This window comes from Macaca nemestrina, chromosome 8 (assembly GCF_043159975.1).
Source record: "Macaca nemestrina isolate mMacNem1 chromosome 8, mMacNem.hap1, whole genome shotgun sequence".
NCBI lineage: Eukaryota > Metazoa > Chordata > Mammalia > Primates > Cercopithecidae > Macaca > Macaca nemestrina.
Window position 1 is genome coordinate 136,137,593 of NC_092132.1, and position 21,932 is coordinate 136,159,524.

The 21,932-nt window shown below is 39.4% G+C and overlaps 2 long non-coding RNA genes across 4 annotated transcripts in view; both read left to right on the plus strand.

The window, feature by feature from the left end:
• LOC105482134 (uncharacterized) overlaps positions 1-21,932 on the plus strand; it is a 64,988-nt gene that overhangs the window by 1,962 nt on the left and 41,094 nt on the right. The window lies entirely within an intron of this gene.
• LOC105482133 (uncharacterized) lies at positions 76-14,273 on the plus strand. Its single transcript, XR_011607199.1, has 4 exons — positions 76-123; positions 620-715; positions 12,772-12,923; positions 13,951-14,273. It is a non-coding gene; the product is annotated as an uncharacterized lncRNA (long non-coding RNA).

The following is a 21,932-nucleotide window of genomic DNA, read 5'->3' on the forward strand; positions in this document are numbered from 1 at the left end:
TGAGGTCATGAGGTTGGGGCCTTTATGATGGGATTAGTCCCCTTTTAAGAAGAGACACCAGGGTGCGCTCTCTCTCTCTCTCTCTCTCTGCCATATGAAGACACAGGAAGAAGGTAGCCACCTGTAAGTCAGGCAAAGAGCCCTTATCAGTGCCTGAATCTACTGGTACCTTTAAAGGTCTTGGACCTCCCAGCCCCCCAAACGATGAGAAAATAAATTAAGCCATCCAGTCCATAGTATTTTGCTATGGCAGCCTGGGCAGTCTAAGGTACCTGGATTATCAGAATTGCTTCCTAATAGAACATACCCATTTCCTTTCACACTAGCCAGAGTTATCTTAAACATATATCTGATCATGCTGCTCCCCTTTTATAAAGCATTTGGAGGACACCTTACTCTTAGGATAACGTCCACAATTCCTTAACCTTACTTACAAAGCTATGCATCATTTGCCTTCTCCTCTTACTACCTTCCTGTGCCACCCACCACCTCTAGGTCCAGTTTTGTTGCCCTTCTTTTGACTTCTTGGCCATGTCATTCTCTCTTTTCTTACCAGGATGACATGCATACTATTCCTTCTTTTTTTCCCTTATTAAATACTTCTCATCCTTCTCTGAAGGGCAACATGGGGAATTGATGAAAAGCATGAGCTCTGGAGTTCACCCTTCCTTGGCTTGAACCATGACTTGGCCACTTACTGGCTGTGTAATTTAGGGTAAGTCACTTAATTTTTCCGTGCCTCAGTTTCCTCATCTGTAAAATGAACATAATAGTGTCTACCTCATAGGATTTGTGAACCACAAAAATCTGAGACAGGTCTCAGTTAATTTAAAAATTTAGAAAGTTTATTTTGCCAAAGTTGAAGACACATGTCCATGATATAGCCTCAGGTGGTCCTAACAACGTATGCCCGAGGTAGCCAGAGCACAGTTTGGTTTTATACATTCTAGAGAGACATGAGACATCAATCGACATATCCAAGATGAACATTGGTTCAGTCTGGAAAGGTGGGACAGCGCTAAGAAAAGGCAGGAAGACTTGAAATGGGGGGGGGGGGGCGCTTCCAGGTCATAGGTAGATAAAAGACAAATGGTTGGTTTGAGTTTCTGATTAGCCTTTCCAAAGGAGGCAATCAGATACACATTTATCTCAGTGAGCAGAGGGTGACTCTCAATAGACTGGGAGGCAGGTTGGCCCTAAACAGTTCCCAGTTTGACTTTTCCCTTTAACTTGGTGAATTGGGAGCCCAAAGATTTCTTTACTTTCACAGATTGTTATGAGGATTTGAGTGAGTTTATACTTGTAATGTGCTTAAAGTAGTGCTGATTACATCAGTGTTTATTAAAGGAGTAAAATGCACCTTCATAGTCTCAGTTTAGACATTATCTTCTCTGAGAAGTTTTTGTTCAACCTCTCTCTCACCCTCACTCCTTAGTCTGGGTGGATGTCCCACTTGTATGCTGCCAAGAACACCTACGACTCTCCCAGCATGACATTCATCGTGTATTGTTATTGGCTGGTTGCTTTTCCATAATTCCCACAAGATAAAAGCCCCAGAAAAGTAAGGAAAATATCTCTATTGTTTACACATCAATTTCCCAGTGCCTGGCAGAGCATGTGGCATATATCAGTCACTCAATCAATATTTTTTGAATGAACGATTTAATGTATTATGAAATTAGTAATGAGACATGGGTAGCTATACCCTGTGTTGACAGTGATGTATTTGAGAGGCCATGTCCAAACATCACCGGGAAAAGTTGTGACCACATAAATTAAGAGTTTTGAAAATGACTAATATGGGTGGACCCTTGAGGAACTGTATTAGTCAGGGTTATTTCCATTGCCAGTAACAGAAAGCATAATAAACTAATTCAACTGAGCTAAAGAAAAGTGGAAATATATTGGCTCATGTGACTGAAAAGTCTGTGGATGACTGACTTTAAGGCCTAAACAAACTCATCAGGACCCTCTCATTTCATACTTTCTATTGCATCGCTCTGTGTGCTGCGCCCAGCAGCAAAAGACTAACATTCTTCCTTGTTCAACCAGCAAATGACTCAGTCTATGGACTCAGAATAAGCTTGATACAAAGACAGGGAGACAGACAGACAAGCGGACTGATAGATAGAGAGACAGATAGATATCTCTGCCTGGGTCCCATATCATCTTTGCAGTAATCACCATGGCTAGGGAGATGTGATACTCTGGTTTGGAGTATATTGACTAAAAAAGTAGACAGGGCCAGGTGCAGTGGCTCACATCTGTAATCCCAGCATTTTGGGAGGCTGAGGCAGGAGGATCACCTGAGGTCAGGAGTTCAAGACCAGCCTGGCCAACAGGGTGAAACCCCACCTCTACTAAAAATACAAAAATTAGTTGGGGGCACACACCTATAATATCAGCTACTGTAGAGGCTGAGGCATGAGAATTGCTTGAACCTCGGAGGCAGAGGTTGCAGTGAGTGAAGATCGAGTCACTGTACTCCAGCCTGGGTGACAGAGTGAGACTCCATCAAAAAAAAAAAAAAAAAAAAGAGAGAGAAAAAAAGTAGATATGGAAAATTGGGGTACAGTTATCAGAAAAAGAATAAATGGATGATGGTTATACAAGTTATCAATTTATTGTGTATTGTCTTACACTTCCAAGTCTGCCATTCTTTTCCCTACTTTGTGTTACTAGAGTTGAACCCTGTCAACATTTCTCATTACCCAGCTGGCACAATGCTGAGCTTTGCCTGTAGGGGGCACTGGAGGCACATTCTGAGAGGAAGGGGCTTCTCATCCAGTTTCAGTGGGCTTTCTCCTTTCTTCTTTTTTTGGTTCAGCTGCCCCCCTACAGGGCACATGAGGGTGCTCAGCTCAGCCACCAGCGAGTGTTGCTTCTCATTGCTGGCCAGTGGTTTCCTGCTCATCATCGTTGATCTGCCTGCTGTGGCCCGGTACCATTCAGCCTTTCTCACTATCTGAACCACTGAACTACAGCCATCCTCTTAAGGATGTCTGAAACAAACCTAGTCTTGGAGAAGGGTCACCTGCATGTTCCTTCTTGGGCTATTCTCCCTCAGCCCTAGTGTATTCTTTAGCATTCTCTTGTATTTCTTTTTAGTAGTTAATTTGCCTGTTGCTTGTTGATGATTTTTTATATTTAATTTTTTCTGTTCAAATTACTGGTGTGGCTTCTGTCTCCTAGCTGGACCCTGACTGACACAGCAATATACACTAATATTAAAAACATCTGGCTGGGCACGGTAGCTCACACCTGTAATTCCAGCACTTTGGAAGGCCAAGGTGGGCGGATCATGAGGTCAGGAGATCGAGACCATCCTGGTCAACATGGTGAAACCCTATCTCTACTAAAAAATACAAAAATTAGCGGAGTGTGGTGGTGTGTGCCTGTAATCCCAGCTACTCGGGAGGCTGAGGCATGAGAATAGCTTGAACCCAGGAGGCGGAGGTTGCAGTGAGCCGAGATCACACCACTGCACTCCATCCTGGTGACAGAGCGAGACTCCATCAGAAATAAAATAAAATTAAAAATCTTCCATTGAAATATAAATACTTTTATTGCAATGATATCTACTATAAAGGAAAAGTAGAACCAAGCTTAGCATCATCAAACAAATGATAGGTCACCCAATTAACTGAACAGTTTGCAGAGTATTTTTTCAGAAAATAGTAGAAACATGGAAATGTATCAAATAATGTTACACTATAAAATAAAAATGGTTATATAACATGACCTTGGCTGTATTTACTAGAATGTAAGCATTGTAGCGTCCAGGGTAATTTACTTATTTCTATTTTAAAAAATAGGAATAAGTGCCCATTGCTTTTATTTTTACTATAGGAAAAATAAATTTCAAAGTGGCCAATATTGATGAAAATTAGCCCATGCTAGGGACTGTATAAATTAGGTCAGATTTGGCTGCAAGTAACAGAAAGCTCCAAAATACAATGGTCAAAACAAGATAAGTGTTTCTCTTTCACATTTAAGAAGTGCCAATCACTTTTAGGGTCATAGCATATTTGAGCATAAGGTATAGAGATTTTCCATATATCCCTGCCACTACATATACACAGCCTCTCCCATGTTCAAAATTCCCTACCAGTGGTACATTTGTTACAATCGATAAAGCTACATTCACAGGTTATTATCACCCAAAGTCCATAGTTTACAAGAGGGTTCACCCTTGGTGTTGCACATTCTGTGGGTTTAGATAAATTTATAATGACACGTAACCACCACATAACATCATACAGAATAGCTTTACTGCCCTAAAATCCTTTGTGATACATCCTATCAATGGCTCCCTCTCCCTAATCTCTGGCAACCACTGATCTTTTTACTGTGTCCAATTCTGCCTTTTCCAGAATGTCATGTAAATAGAATCCTATAGTATGTAACCTTTTCAAATTAGCTTCTTCCACTTAGCCATAGGCATTTAAGTTTTCTCCACATCTTTTCATAGATTGCTAACTCATTTATTTTTAGTACTGAATAATATTTCATGTTATCATTTACTGTCTTGGATAACCACAGTTTACCTATCCATTTGCCTACTAAAGAAAATCTTAGTTGCTTCCAAGTTTTGATAATTATAAATAAAGATGCTATAAACATCTCTTTGCAGGTTTTGTGTGGACGTAAGTTTTTAACTTCTCTGAGTAAACACCAAGGAGCAAAACTGCTGGATCTTACAGTAAGAGTATGTTCCGTTTTATAAAAAATTGTCAAGCTGTCTTCCAAGGTATCTGTACCATTTTGCATTGCTACCAGCAATGAATAAGAATTTCTGTTGCCCACGTTCTTGCTACCGTTTAGTGTTGTCAGTGTTCTAAATTTTGGTCATTCTAATGGGTGCATGGTGGCGTCTGATTGCTGTTTTAATTTTCATCTTTCTGATTGAATATGATGTGGAACATCTTGTCATATGCTTATTTCTTATCTGTATGTCTTCTTTGGTGAGGTACCTTTTCAGGTCTTTTACCTAATTTTTAATTGATTGTTTGTTTTCAGATTGTTGAGTTTTAAAAGGTCTTTGTATACTTTGGATAACAGTCCTTTATTAGATATATCTTTTATAAATATTTCCTCCCAGTCTGTGGCTTGTCTTTTCATTCTCGTGACAGTATCTTTTTGTTGTTGTTGTTATTGAGACAGAGTCTCGCTCTGTCACCCAGCTTGGAGTGCAATGGCATGATCTCGGCTCACTGCAGCCTCCGCTTCCCAGGTTCAAGTGATTCTCCTGCCCCAGCCTCCCAAGTAGCAGGGATTACAGGCGTCTGCCACCACACCTGGCTAATTTTTGTATTTTTAGTACAAACAGAGTTTCACCATGTTGGTCAGGCTGATCTCGAATTATTGATCTCAGGTGATCCAACTGCCTTGGTCTCCCAAAGTGCTGGGATTACAGGCATGAGCCACTGTGCCCAGCCAACAGTATCTTTTGCAAAGCAGAAAATTTTAATTTTGATGAAATCCAGCTTGTCAACTCTTTATTTCATGACTTGTGCCTTTGGTGTTGTAACTGAAATGTCATGGCCAAACCCAAGGTCATCTAAATTTTCTTCTACGTTATCGCCTATGAGTTTTATAGTTTTGCACTTTACATTTAGGTCTGTGACTTATTTTGAGTTAATTTTTGTGAAGCATGTAAAGTATGTGTCTACATTCTCTTCTTTTTGCATGTAGATGTCCAATTGTTCAGCACTATTTGTTGAAAAATTTTTTTCTATTGTATTGCCATTGTTCCTTTGTCAACAATTAGTAGACTATACAGTCATGCATCACTTAATGAGGGGGACACATTCTGAAAAATGCATCATTAGGTAATTGCTTCATTAGGCGATTTTGTCATTGTGTGAACATCATAGAGTGATCTCACACAAACCTAGATGGTACAGCCTGGTGCACACCTAAGCTATGTGATCTAGCCTATGGCTCCTAAGCTACCAGCCTGTACACCGTGTTACTCTACTGAATACTGTAGACAATTGTAACACAATGGTAAGTATTTGCGTATCTAAATAGAGAAAAGGTACAGTAAAAATATGGCATGAAGAGATTAAAAATGGCATTTCTGCATAGGGCACCTATCATGAATAGAGCTGGCAAGACTGGAAGTCACTCTCGGTTAGTCAGTGAATGAGTGGTGAATTAACATAAAGGCACAGGACATTACCGCACACTCCTGCAGACTCTATACACATCGCACACTTGGGCTACACTAAATTTATTAAAATTTTTTTTTCTTTCTTTAATTGTAAATTAATCTTAGTTTACTCTAATATTTTACTTTATAAAGTTTTTATTTGGTACAACTGTCCAAATTCTTTTCTTCATATTCTTATTCGATATGCTTTCTTATTTTTTTTTTTTTTTTTTTTTTTTTTTTGAGACGGAGTCTCGCTCTGTCGCCCAGGCTGGAGTGCAGTGGCCGGATCTCAGCTCACTGCAAGCTCCGCCTCCCGGGTTTACGCCATTCTCCTGCCTCAGCCTCCTGAGTAGCTGGGACTACAGGCGCCCGCCACCTCGCCCGGCTAGTTTTTTGTATTTTTTAGTAGAGACAGGGTTTCACCGTATTAGCCAGGCTGGTCTCGATCTCCTGACCTTGTGATCCGCCCGTCTCGGCCTCCCAAAGTGCTGGGATTACAGGCTTGAGCCACCGCGCTTTCTTATTTTTTAATTTTATAACTTTTTTGTTAAACATGAAGACACAAACATACACATGACCCTAGGCCTACACAGGGTCAGGATCATCAGTATCACTGTCTTCTATCTCCTAGATCTTGCCCCACGGGAAGGTCTTCAGGGGCAGTAACATGCATGGAGCTGTCATCTCCTATAATAGCAATGCCTTTTTCTGGAATATTCCTGAAGGATCTGCCTAAGGCTGTTTTACAGTTAACTTTTTTCTTTTTTTTAAGAAGAAGAAATACACTCTAAAATAATGATGAAAAACATAGCATAGTAAATACATAAACCAGTAATGTAGTCACTTATGATCATTGTCAAGTACAATGTACTGTACAAAACTGTATGTTATATTTTTATTCAACTGGTGACACAGTAGATTTGTTTACATCAGCATCACCATAAACACAGAAAATGCATTATGCTATGACACTACGGCAGCTATGATGTCACTAGGTGATAGGAATTTTTCAGCTCCGTTAAAATCTTATGGGACCACTGTCATTTATCCAATCCATTATTGACCAAAATGTGATTATGTGCTGCGTGACTACTTAATGTGGGTTATTTCTGGGCCCTTTATTGTGTTCCACTGATTTATTTGTCTCTTCTTTTGCCAGTATGTCATGTCTTGATTACTGTACTTTTACAGTAAATTTTGAAGTTGTATAATGCCAGTCATCTGACTTTGTTCTTCTTCAGTATTGTATTTGGCATTGTGGATCTTTTGCCTCTCTGTAGGAACTTTATAATTGGTTTGTCTCTATGTACAACTTGCTGGGATTTTTACTGGAATTGCATTGAATCTGCAGACCAAGTTGGAAAAGATAAGCATCTCAAAATTTTTGAGTCTTCTTGTCTATGAAAAATACATATATGCCCTTATATTTAAGTGAAATGAATGACAGCAATGATACAAGAGATAGGAGAAGAAATTAGGATGATTTTATTATTATGACATACTCACATTTAGGGTGACATATCATTTAAAGTCAAACAGTGTTACTTGAAAATATACTTGGATTCCTTGTAAATCTATATTGCAAATTCTGGGTAATCACTTAAAAAGGTGAAAAATGAAGTCTAAGTGATACGATAGTTGGCAGAAGACATTACTTATACATGGCACAAGTTTACCGGCAAATTAACTTAACATGCAATTACTTAATAACAACAATAAGAAGATTGATAATGACAGCAACGTAGTGCCCAGAACACAGGAAGGACTGGATAAATGTTAGCTCAAGCTTGCCTAACCTGTGACCTGCAGGCCGCATGCAACCCAGGACAGCTTTGAATGCAGTCCAACACAAATTTGTAAACTTTCTTAAAACATTATGAGATTTTCTTTTGTAATTTTTAAAAGCTCGTCAGCTATCATTAGTGTATTTTATGTGTGGCCCAAGATAATTCTTTTTCTTCCAATGTGGCCCAGGGAAGCCAAAAGATTGGACACTCCTGTGTTAGCTGATGATTCTATTCCCCTTTTCTTGTTCTCATTCAGTGACTCAAGGTTATATTTAGAATCATCTCATTGGATCTATACCAATTTCCTATTGCAGTGATTTATACTTCCATCACCCTCTCAACTATTCTTTTAGTCTTTGGCTAAAAATTTTAAGTGACAGAATGCTCGCAATGTCAGAGGTAGATCTTGTTTATCATCAATGCTACACCTGGGCAGTAATCTTTGTTAGAACATATTTCCTCTACTAACTCAAAATCTAGCTGTCTCTAATTTCTACTTAATTCTTCCCTCTGGAACAATACAAAGTGAGCTTCATGACAGCTTTAGCACTCCTAAACCTTCTTTAAAAGGGAATAAATGTCTTCAGTCCCTAAATTCTTTGACATCTGGTGCCCTCATCAGCTTCATCTTTTGGAAACTGGAAGAAAGTTAAATTGGGCTGCAGACGAAAGTTGAAGAGATCAGGCAGAAGGGGTGGGAGGACAGAGGCAAAGATGGGATTACTCACCAGGAAGGGAGAGGCGGGAGCTGAGAGAGAGCAGGCCAAGCTTTGGGTGGAAGGCAAAAAGAGAGGAGACCTGGGCATTTTAAGAATGAGAAAAGAGAATTAGGAAGAGATATCCAATGTGGATTCTTGGAATGAATACTGCACATCATCCTCCATACTTCCCCCCAATTTTTCATTCAGATATATTTGTTGCTGACCAATGTTCCGGGACAAGTGATCTCTTTATGTTAAATGCAAGAGTGAAAACAGAAACTGCATGTGGAGGCCAACATACAGGTTGTGACTGCTTAGGAAAGTGTCTGATATGCTGCTTTGGGTACCAGCCAGGATTTGAAAGTGAGGGAGTAGAAAGGACGAGGGAAATGCTGGGCTGAAGTCTGTAGAGAAAGACAGCGAATGAGTACTTCTTGGTGTCGAGATTGTTCAAGTATTCTTTCTTTTTAAATTCTGATTTTGAAATAATTGAAGATTCACGTGCAGTTGTAAGAAACAATGCAGGGAGAGGCTGGGCACAGTGGCTTATGCCTATAATCCCAGCACTTTGGGAAGCCGAGCCAGGGGGATCACTTGAGGCCAGGAGTTCAAGACCAGCTTGGGCAACACAGTGAAGCCTCCTGTATCTAAGAAAGAAAGAAAGAAAGAATACAGAGAGATCGTATGTACCCTTTACCAGTTTGCTCAGCGGTAACACCTTGCAAAACCACAGTACAATTTCACAGTCAGGATATGGACACCACAGATCTTATTCAGACTCCCTAGCTCTCCTTGTGTTCTTGTGTGTGTGTTGCTCATGTGTGTGTGTATATGTGTGTGTATGTATTTAGTTCTATGCAATTTTATCACACAGGTGGGCTTATAGATCCACCATCACAGTCAAGATACAGAACAGCTTCAAGACCATAAGGATTCCTCATCTTTCTTTTTATAACCACACACAGCTCTCTCACACTCCACACCTCACTGTCCCTAACTTCCAGCAACCGTAAATCTATTCTCCATTTCTATACTTTTCTTAGTTCAATAATTTTATATAAATGGAATCACACAGTGTGTAACCACTGGGGACTAGCCTTTTTTCACTCAATCTAATTACTTGGAGATTCAACCAAGTTGTCACATGCATCAGTGGTTTGTTCCTTTGTATTTCTGAGTAGTACTCCATGCCATAAATGTCCCACAATTTTTCAAATCATTCACCCTTTAAGCCTTCACCATTTCACTCACCTTTCTGCTATGCCCCGTTTTCATATTTTGATCTAGGACACCTGGTTATTTCCAGTTTGGCCTATTATGAATACAGCTGTTATGAACATTATGTACAAGTTTTTGTGTGTTTCATTTCTCTGGGATGAATGCCAAAGATTAAAATTGCTGGGCTTTATGGTATTTGCACAGTTAGTTTTGTTTAAAAAAAACTGCCAAACTCTGTTTTTCAGAGTAGCCGTATCATTTCACATTCTTACATGAAATGTACTAAAGTACTTTTAAGTACAAGAATGTTAATATTTTATTTCAAATTAATTGTCTTACTCTAATGCAAATATCTTTGATTCCTCCACACTTTGAGTAAACCTCTTACATATACGACTTCCTTAGGAAGTCAAGGAGTGGGAACCAACTTCCCTGTCCTTGTTGGTGCTGATAGAAAGAAGAGTAAAGTGGCAGGAAATGAAATGTGACTGACGTTCACGGGGTAAAGGATCTGAAAGCCATGAGAGTGTAATCCCCTGAAAATTCCTAGAAATCTTAGAGAATCTATTGGATTTCCCACAGGCTGAGAGGTTTCAGCTGATAATGTATGAATCTCAAAGTACAGGGTGTTTTGAACTTATATCTGGTTACAACTAAAATCCAGAATACGTGTAAGCCTATTTTTAAACTTTATGATAAAGTGATTGCTTTTCTTCACATTTTTTCTGTATTTCTGACCTTATTGGTCCAAATTAAACTTACATAATGCTCTAAAACAAGAAAAATAAAGAAGAGGTGTATGGATTATAAGGCTTGAAAGAGGAGATTAAGTTTGAATATTTGTACTTGATGTAATCATTTGGATAGAAAAATTAACTGGATCAGCAGAAAAACGTTCAGGACAAGTAAGAGAGGCTTTCAAGTTTGTTGATAGAAGATAAACTTACAAAATTAATATTTCTCAACACCAACAATAACAAAATAGAAATTATAACATATGATATCATTTGCAATAGTAATAAAAGCTATAAATACACATAATTCATTCTAAACAAAGAATACCTAATAAAAAAGTAAAGCCTATTAACTAATAGGAAATATTTGAATAAGTGGAAAGTCTGCGTTCATAGTTGAGTTGACAACGTTGTAAGGCTGTCAGTTCTTCCCAGTATAATCTATAAATTCAATGCAATCCCAATCAAAACTCCAGTTTCATGTTAGCAACTTGTGAAATCATTCTAAAGCATATATCCAGGTATGAATAAGTTAACTTAAATAACAAAAACAAGGAGGAAGATTTATCCTACAATAGATTCAGACATATTATAAAGGAATAGAAATGAAAATAAGTTTGGTACTGCTATAGAAATAGTAAAAAATATCAATGCAATAACATAGAACATGGAAGGACTTGCATATAAAGGCAACTTGTTATATGGTAAAAGAAGGTGCCACACGTGTGCCTGTATTCCCAGCGACTCAGGAGGCTGAGGCATGAGAATTGCTTGAATCTGGGAGGCAGAGGCTAGAGTGTGGCAAGATCATGCCACTGCATTCCAGCCGAGGTGACAGAGTGCGACTGTCTCAAATAAATAAATAAGATGCTACAAACCAACGAGGAAAGGGTAGATTATTCGTTGGTAGAATTGGGCAAAACAGACTCACTATATAGACAAAATTAAAATTAGATCTTTACCCATAGATGTGAAAGTAAAAATTACAAAGATAATGAGAGCAACCACAGAAGAACAGATTTTACAATATGAGGATATACACAGATTTTTTAAAAAACAGAGCCAAAAATAAAATGGAAGTTCTGTGAAAAATTTATGGGTTTGATTACACCACAATTAAGGATTTGTATTCAATGATCAATGCTATAGACAAAGTTAAGAAACAGCCGATCGAGGAAAGAGAATTTCTTTGGTTTTTAAATTTGTACTTAACGGAAAGTTGTGGCGAAAGGCAGGAGAGTTCTAGTTACATTATACTGAAGCTCTGATGGGAATCACAAATACTTTATTCCTATCAATTATGATTTTGTTTGTTTATGGTCTGTGTGCCCAAAAGCTATACAAGGAAAACATCTTATTTATTTATTTATTTATTTATTTATTTATTTATTGAAGGTCAGGGATACATGTGCAGAATGTGCAGGTTTGTTACACATGTAAATGTGTGTCATGAGGGTTTGTTGTACAGATTATTTCATTACCCAGGTATCCATTTGTTATTTTTCCTGATCTTCTCCCTTTTCCTACCCTTCACCCTCCGATAGGCCCCAGTGTGTGTTGTTCCCTTCTATGTGTCCATGTATTCTCATCATTTAGCTCCCACTTATAAGTGAGAACATGTGGTGTTTGGTTTTCTGTTCCTGTGTTAGTTTGCTAAGGATAATGGCCTCCACGTTTCTGCAGAGGACATGATTTCATTCTTTTTTATAGCTGCATAGTATTCCAGGATGTATATGTACCACATTTTCTTTATCCAGTCTGTTATTGATGGGGATTTAGGTTGAGTTCATGTCTTTGCTATTGTGAATAGTGCTGCAATGAACATACACATGCATGTGTCTTTATAAGAGAACAATTTCTATTCCTTTGGGTATATACTCAGTAATGGGATTTCTAGGTTGAATGGTATTTCTGTCTTTAGGTCTTTGAGGAATCTGGGGAAAGATAATTTCTCTATCTAAAACTAAAAATAATATAATATACAAGTAACTCCTATAAATCAAAGATTGAAAATCCATAGCTAAATTGGCAAGAGATCTGAACAGGCAATTTATAAAAGAAGAAACTTTAATTACCATCACTTCTATTAGAAGATGTTCCAATCCAAAACCATTACCCATAGTAATCAGAGAAATGCAAAATAAAACAACAAAACATCACTTTATACCCATCAGAATGCCCACCCACCACCCACACACAAAGAGTTATTCTGTGGACGTGAGAAGAAACAGGAATTTCCATGTACTGCCAGTGGATGCACAGCCTGGTGGGTGTGTAGCCTGGAGCAGCCTTCTGAAGAACAATCTGGTGAAGCTGGTCAAATCAAGTACGTGCATGCCCTGTGCCTTGGGAGTTTTACTAATGGGTCTATACCCCAAAGAAACTTTCAAACTGAAAGCAAATTATCTGAGGATGCTCGTTACAGTATTTAGTAGGCATTGGAAGCAAGCAAGATAGTTGTCTATTACTGTGAGTTAATAGAGATAAAAAAGTACCATGTTACGGAACGCACAGTCTATATGTATACAGCAAAATGGAACTTATGCGAATATGATGTACATACACATGACACTATGCGTATTAAAATGCTAACTAAAGATTCAGTTATGCATATTAAAAGCATTAGGGTGGTGGCCTGCAAAGTTAGGGAAGGAGAATGGAATTAGAGACCAACTGCAAAAAAAAAATAAAACGGTATCCGTGTGGGGCCTTGCATGAATCAAAGATGCTTGTAAGCCATGAGATAAGTACAATTAATTTAACATGAGATTTTTCTGTGATCCCTTTATCTTCATTTTCTCTATTCAACTCAATGCTGCTTCTTTTTTTTTTTTTTTTTTTTTTTTTTTTTTTTTTTTAGTTAAAATTAAGTTAAAGGCAACATTTCCCCTGATTATGTTTTTTTATTCTTTAAAACTGGTCCTTTGGCAAAGTTGTAGCTGAAAAATTCAGTGTTTGTAAAACTGATTTTTTAAACTGGATGAAAACAAATCTAAAATATTGCCCATACAATATTAGTTGAATTGAAATGTGTGTTTGTTTAAGCTCCCTAGGGCATGCCTCTCCGATTAAGAATCTCTCATGACAGTTATCTTAACTCCTTGGTCTTCGTGTTAAGATTCTCCCTGTATTTGTGTAATAAAAAGAATGTGAGTTCTACTGGAGACAATAAAATTTCTAATCTCATGGGAAAAGCATTAAAAACTGACATTTGTAATTGAATGTTAGAAGCTTTTTACCTTTTTAAATCCAGAGATCAAAACACGTTGAAGGTTTACTTTGGAATGAGGTTGATCATGACAGCTTTTATTTTCATTCCGTTGTGTAACCTTTATTTCTTTGTGTCTCACCAGTCATTTTAGGATCTTAGGAGACAAACCTCTTTAGAGGATGCTTGGATACCAGCTTTGTGAAGACTGTGCTGGACTGTGTTTCCTACGGTTTCTTCCTCCCGGTACTTGCCATGTCCTGGTGTGGTGACTATTTCTGCCTGATTACATCTGAGCTAGTCAAAGTGCTCCAGTTTAGATGGCAGAAGACAGTCTTTTAGATCTCTATTAGTTAATCAGCCTAATCAGCCTGGTACAAAGAAACGTTTAGATTCCTTTAAAGTTTCCACGATTCACATATATCCGTGTGAACTTAGGGTTTATTTTAAATAATAAATAGATTTTCCAAAACCAAGATTAGAAAATTTCAAAAACATTTTTTTCACTATCTTTTTAAAAATGGGAACTCTAGAGTCCTTAATGACGACCACATCAATGACATGAAGGGAATGTTCTGACCACACCCATGGGTCCCTCATTACAGTTTTTCATTTTAAGATACCTACATCTTAGATCTCTGTATTTATTTCTCTAAAGGGAACCTCCTCCACCTGTTATATGAGTGCTCTCCTGGATTTTGTTCACCAAATGTGTATATTTGAGATTGTTGCCGACAACAGGTTCTTGGGTTATCAATGCAATAAAAATTAAAACTTGACATGAGGCCAAGAGAGTTTTCCCAGATAAGGCTTTACTGGAGCCCGTAAGGGAGACAGCATGAGGGAGTCAGAATTCCCTGGCTGTCCCTACCGTGCTAAAAATAATTGGAAGGGATTTTTTATTAGACAAAGTGCAGGAATTGACACCAGGGGTAAGGTGTGCAGGCTGGGCTGGGTGTTTCTGGGAGGACATTTTAGACGAGATTAACATTTAAATTGGTGGACTTTTAATACTTTTAGTACAGCAGATTGCCCTCCATAATGTGAGTGGGCCTCATCCAATCAGGCCTGAATAGGACAAGGAGATGGGCCTCTTTCCTGCAAGAGAGAATTTTTCAAACACTGCTTTCAGACTTCATCTGAAACATGGACTCTTCCTGGCTCTACAGCAGCTGCCTTTGGCCTTAACCTCGGTTCTCTGAGTCTCCAGCCCACAAATTTCAGACTTGCCAGCCTCTATAGTCATGTGAGCCAATTCCTTATCACAATTCTCTTTATACATATGGGGAAGCTGGTGTTCAGAGAAGACACACAGCCAGCATGTGGGAGAGATAGGATCCAAGTTCAAATCCAGATATGCCTGGCTTCAGAGCCTAAGCATTCACTCACTTTTCTCTTTGGCCTCATGAGAAGCTGAAGCATGAGAGAGTGATAGCTCTAGAATTATATGGCTAATATGTTCAGACTGTGTTCCAGCTTCCACCTCTGGCTTAGACTCCATCTCACGATCTCTATGATGTCTTGCTACCATGTTCCTTTTTTCTGGCATTTTGTTTGGAGATAGAGGAAGTGCCAATTTAGTAAGGAGGTTCCCAGTGCACAGCAGTAGGGATGATTCAGTCCCCCCTGATTGATAAGAACTGTGAGTGGTGATGGACTGTATTACCTGAGAGGCAGCACCCCCCCGACCCCTGTGTCCTCTGTCAACTGTATAAACAAACACAGTGGAAGCCGCTCTCAGGCATTTCAGCAAGATATGTGGCCTCTGTGAGGTTATCAGCCAAACAGTATATTTGGTTTTCAAATCAAGGCATCTGTAAAAGTCAATTTGTCAGACTAATAAATTCAATTTTGAGTCACAAAGCCCTGCAAGAGGATTGGAGCTCTGAATTCTTATTTTTAAATGTTTCATCTCCAGCCCTGAAAGGAAAAGCCCTTTCCTCCCCCTCAAGGGTAAGATTGTCTCATTCTTCTGATTCATATTCATCTTTCAAGATACAAGGTTTTTCATAGTTCTTTTCCTTTTGAAAGTGGGCGTCTTCTTATCTCAGATTTAAACAATAACTCCACATCCCCAGTGCTTGACTGTTTCTGGAAATCTATTTAATTTCACAAAACAAGTTACCAAAGCATGCACACTTGCCCAATTTCCATTTTAATAGTATCATCTCTATCTAAGTTTGGATTTAGATGAATATAGGCCAATGTCTAGAACATTTGGAATTTCTAACAGTGCTCCTTTGTGGAAAGGATACCTATTTGACCAAAAAGCTTTTAATTTCAGGTCCATTTTTGGAATATGCAGGCAAAAATATAAAATTTGAAAATCACCTCTTTCCCCATTGCTTTGGGTTTGTTAGAAAAATGGATGAACAGGATCACAAATATCACAAATTGCCTACAGTAAGGAAACAGCAGTAAACTCATTTGGGGTAAAGATTTATGAGGTTTGTGAGACCTCAAGGAAGTCGCTGAGGGCCATCCATTACCTGTGGGCTCAGTGGTTTTTTTTCCTGCCTCCACTGCTTTGCCTAAAATTTTGGTGAAATATATCTTAACCCAGATCGCATGCACTCAGCTATTAAATTCTCCTTCGCTCCTTTAAGAAAAAGGATACCATGGATTGTTTATAAGCTCATTTGTTTTCTGTCAGGGAGCAATTCAGTACTCAAAGAAGATGTTTTCATGATTTTTAAAAAGCTTTTGCTTTTTGCCTTGCTGGGGCTTCCTGAACAATGGGCAGGTGAGGGAACTTGTGGTCAGTTCAAATCCTTGTTCTACAGTTTACTAGCCTAGTAACCTTTAAGATCGAGCTTTCAGGTTCTCTAGCCCTCAGTCTTCTCACCTTTGCAGTAGGTGTACTGATAACTTCCAGGATGGTTTTGAAGGATGAATAAGTGCGTACTTACAAAGTTCTTGGCACAGTGTCTGACATAGCCGGTCTCAAGGAAAGGTACTGATATTCCACAAAGCACGTTCATATACATTATTTCACTTTACCTTTACAGTATTCCTATAGTTAGGTGCATCACCTTTCATTATTCCTTTTGTAGAGATAAGAAACTTAGCCAGGTAGTGTTAAATACAGTGCTCAAGGTCACAAAATCAGGAGCAGATATAATATGACATCCCAGATGTCTTCGTTTATTAATATGATTTCTCTCCTTCTGAATCCTTTAACTGGGATAAGAGCGTGGGCCACTGAAGGAAAACCCATCAGCTCTGACAGCATTAAACGTAATTTTCTCTACCCAAAAAGGTAAATGCCAATGAACACAGGTTTGCAAAAGTGAAACTAAGTCTAAGTTTGTAGTATGTTCATCTTGTGGTTTTTCAAGGTTTCACTTGTAACCAATTAAATTCCGCTTCTCAGTTTCTTCCCTTGGATTGTGTCTCCCTATGACTATATGTGTCTCTGTGTTCACTTTTTCCCCTGTACTTTGTGTGTGTGTGTGTGTGTGTGTGGTATCTTAGTCCATTTTGGATTGCTATAAAAGAATACCTGAGACTTGGTCATTTATAAAGAAAAGAGGTTTATTTGGCTCATTGTTCTGCAGGCTCTCCAGGCAGCATGATACCAGCAGATGCTTCTGCTGGTATCTTTTTTTTTTTTTTTTTTGCATGGGGCTCATATTCAACAAGAGTAATCTGGTGGGAAAAACACATTTAATAAGGCAGAGATTAAATTTTTTAGAAGAGTTAAGCTGTAAGCTGCTTCAGATCTAATAATGAGGAAATGTTCCCTAACGCTGGTCTGTTCTGAGAAGGTTTGTGTGACCCTCCTTAGACATGCAAGTGTCAGATGCTTCTGGTGAGGCCTCAGGAAGCTTCCAGTCATAGCAGGAAGCAAAGGGGGAGCAGAAGTGTAACATGGTGAGAGAGAGAATAGAGAGAGGGGAGAAATGCTAACCCCTTTTAAACAGCTTACTCTTGGAGGAACTATTAGAGTGAGAACTCACTCACCTCCAAAGGAGGGTGTTAATCCATTCATGAGGGATGTATCCTTGCAATCCAAATCCCTCCCACCAGGCCTCTCCTCCCACATTGAGGATCAAATTTCCTTTTTAAAAAAATATTTTATTTTTGTTTTTTCTTTTTTTTAATAAAAAAGAACGGGATACATGTGCAGAACGTGCAGACTTGTTACATAGACATACACGTGCCATGGTGGTTTGCTGTACCTATTGACCCATCCTGTAAGTTCCCTCCCCTCACTCCACACCCCTCAACAGGCCCTGCTGTGTGTTGTTCCCCTCTCTGTGTCCATGTATGTTCAGTGTTCAACTCCCACTTATAAGTGAGAACATGCAGTGTTTGGTTTTCTGTTCCTGTGTTAATTTGCTGAGGATGATGGCTTCCAGCTTTATCCATGTCCCTGCGAAGGACATGATCTCATCCTTTTTTATGGCTGCATAGTGTTCCATGGTGTATATGTGCCACATTTTCTTTAGAGGATCAAACTTCAGCATGAAATTTGGAAGGGACAGATATCCAAACTGTACTGTATGAGTTTTCCTGATATTGACCCCACGTTCTATCTTCCTGTCTCACTCCCTCAATGAAAAGAAAATTTCTATGTGTATCTTTGATTCACAAAATAGGCATAAAATATCTGTGAACTAAAGCAATGAATAGATTCATAGTTTTTAGAAATTATGACTCATTAAGGGAAGAAGACTTGGGAGAGGAAAATTAAGAGACACACAGAGAGAGAGAGAGAGAGAGAAAGAATGAATGAATGTGCTGGGTAAGACATGGACAAGATGAATAAGACCTAGTTCTTGCCCACAGTCAATTTACAGTTCAGTAGTGGGAATAAGTCAGAAATATCTGAAATCCTGAAACTGTTCTGTGTGTTCAGCTCTTTATCAAATGCTCCTAGATTAGACAGAGAAAATACAAGGCATATTTATTGTCCTCAAGGGGCTTATAATTTAGTTGGGGCAATATCTTAAAACATCAGTGAGTATAGTTCTGGTTTTTAAGGAGCTTGGGGATTTTGTTTATTGATGAATGAGTGAGTTCATTCAATGAGCATTCACTGAAAGCCGATTACTGGAGAAATTCTGTGCTTGGTTCTGAGGATGCTGGGTGCTCCTCAGAATTCTAATCATCTTTTTTTGCACAGAGCTCATATTCAACAAGAGTAATCTGGTGGGAAAAACACATTTAATAAGTCAGAGATTAAATTTTTTTAGAAGAGTTAAGCTGTAAGCTGCTTCAGATCTAATAATGAGGAAATGTTCCCTAACACTGGTCTGTTCTGAGAAGGTTTGTGTGACCCTCCTTAGACATGCAAGTGTCAGGCAAGTAGGCCTTAGATAAAAAAATATAATGGCCATGTAATTGTGACTTAACAAACACTGTTATACACACATACAAGAATACACACACAGCCTCTTGGGAGGCACAGTGGTCTGGGAGTTCCAATGGAAATTTGACCTCACATTTGAGGGACTTCTGAAAGAATAGGGGCATAGAACGCAAATCCCACCCCGGCAATTTAAAGTCAGTGATGGGAGCCTTCTTGGATGGGAGTCTTGTCAACAACAGCTGGTAGAAAAGAACCCCAAAGAACTTGAAGGGAACAATGAGGAGTTTGAGTTGCTGATTCAAGCACACAGTCATGGCCTGAGAGTCTCTGCAAAAGGAATGGTTCGGGTATGCATGTGGCTGCTGTGGAAAGCACCTGTGTGTGGGTGCACCCATTCTAACACAGTGATTGTGCTTTGGGGAACTATGGCTGAGGAAGAGAATGTGAACCAAAAAAAATAGACCTCAGTGCTCATTGTGGAGTACAACTATAGCCTGAAAAGGTTGTAGAGTACCATACACCCAGCATTAGTTAAATATTCTTCAGGGCAGGGCATATATATATAAAATTAATTTTTTGAGACAGAGTTTTGCTCTTGTAACCCAGGCTGGAGTGCAATGGTATGATCTCACCTCACTGCAACCTCCACCTCCAGGGTTCAAGTGATTCTCCTGCCTCAGCTTCCTGTGTCGTTGGAATTACAGGTACCCACCACCATGCCTAATTTTTTTTTTTTTTTTTGTATTTTTAGTAGAGATGGGGTTTCACCATGTTGGCCAGCCTGGCCTTGAACTCCTGACCTCAGGTGATCTGCCCACCTCAGCCTCCCAAAGTGTTGGGATTACAGGCGTGAGCCACCGCACCTGGCTGGCAGAGCCAATCTTGAACTAGGATATGCATATGAGGGAGGGTAAATATTTATCTCCAAAATTACTTAATTAGACTCTAGATTTTTCTTCATAGTATGTTCAGAAACAGAGTTGCATTCAAGTTAAAACTAAAGCATAAATCACTAGTTTTAAAACTAGGGTATGATGTATAATTTCTCATTTCTTCAGGTTAGCAAAAATTTAAAAGCTCAACCCACACTTTGTTGGTAAGGCTGTGGGGCAACAGGCACTTCCATAAGAAGCTGTTGGGAGTGCAAAGTGATGTAGCCCTTATGGAGGGGAAATTGGTTCTATCTAATAAACTACACATGCATTTTACCTTTGCTATAAGAAAACAAAATGGTCATTTCCATCACTTTCTCTGATAGTTCCATCATCTCTGTTATCTTGGAGTCATTTTCCTGCTCCTTGGCATGTCTAGTAATTTTCAGTTGGGCATTGTGAAACTTACATGGTTGACCATCTAATTTTGTTGTCTTCCTTTAAAGAGTGCTAGTTTTATTGCTAGGTAGTTAAGTTTCCGGTTTCAGCCTTTTTTTTTTTTTTGAGATGGAGTCTCCTGTTGCCCAGGCTGGAGTGCAGTGGCGCTATCTTGGCTCACTACAAGCTCCGCCTCCCGGGTTCACTCCGTTCTCCTGCCTCAGCCTCCCAAGTAGCTGGGACTACAGGCGCCCGCCACCACGCCCGTCTAATGATTTTGTATTTTTAGTAGAGATGGAGTTTCACTGTGTTAGCCAGGATGGTCTTGATCTGCTGACCTAGTGATCCACCCGCCTCAGCCTCCCAAAGTGCTGGGATTACGGGCATGAGCCACCGCGCCCTGCCCAGTTTGAGCCTTTTTGAGGCTTGTTTTTATGCTTTGGTAGATCATACCCAAAGTGATAGTTTAGCCCTATTACTTAAGCATGGTCCTCTGGTTATTCTGCTGAATGATCAGAGAGATCACGAGGACTCTCCATTATGGCCAGTGGGAATTCAAATGATTCCCAGCCCCTTGTAACCTCTGAGAGCTATGGAACTCACAGCAACCCAGTTGGGGTTACTCTTTGCCTTGTGGGCTTTTACCATTTTTATATACATCATGGTATTAGCCAAAGATTAGAAAGGATGCCAGGGAAGATGATCGAATCTCTTTTCCTGGCTGTTTCTTTCTTCTCTGAAAATCCGCCCTGTAACTCCCAGTCATCTCCCTGAATTCTGAAATCTGCCTCTGCTTGGCAAGTCCACAGCGCTGTTTTTGGGATTCCCTGCACTGTTTCGTGGTCTACAACATGCCCCCGGTGGAGAGCAGAGGTAATCATGGGACTCACCTTATTTGTTTCACTTCTCTCAGGGATCTCGGTCCTGTGCTGCTTGCAGTTCAATACCTGAAAACAGTGGTTTTATATTGTATTCGTCTGTTCTCATGCTGCTGATAAAGACATGTCTGAGACTGGGCCATTTATTTAAAAAAAGAGGTTTAATGGACTCATAGTTCCACGGGGCTGGGAAGGCCTCACAATCATGGTGGAATGCAAAAGGCACATGTTTTATTTATTTTTTTATTCCAAGACAGAGTCTTTCTCTGTCACCCAGGCTGGAGTGCATTGGCACGATCTCAGCTCACTTCCACCTCCACCTCCCTGGTTCAAGTGATTCTCCTGTCTCAGCCTCCTGAGTAGCTGGGATTACAGGTACATACCACCACTCCCAGCTAATTTTTGTATTTTTAGTAGAGATGGGGTTTCACCAGGTTTGCCAGACTGGCCTCGAACTCCTGACCTTGTGATCCGCCCACTTTGGCCTCCCAAAGTGCTGGGATTACAGGCAGGAGCCACTGCGTCCAGCCAAAAGTCACATCTTACATGGTGGCAGACAAGAGAGAATATAAGAGCCAAGTGAAAGAGGAAACCCCTTATAAAAGCATCAGATCTAGCAAGACTT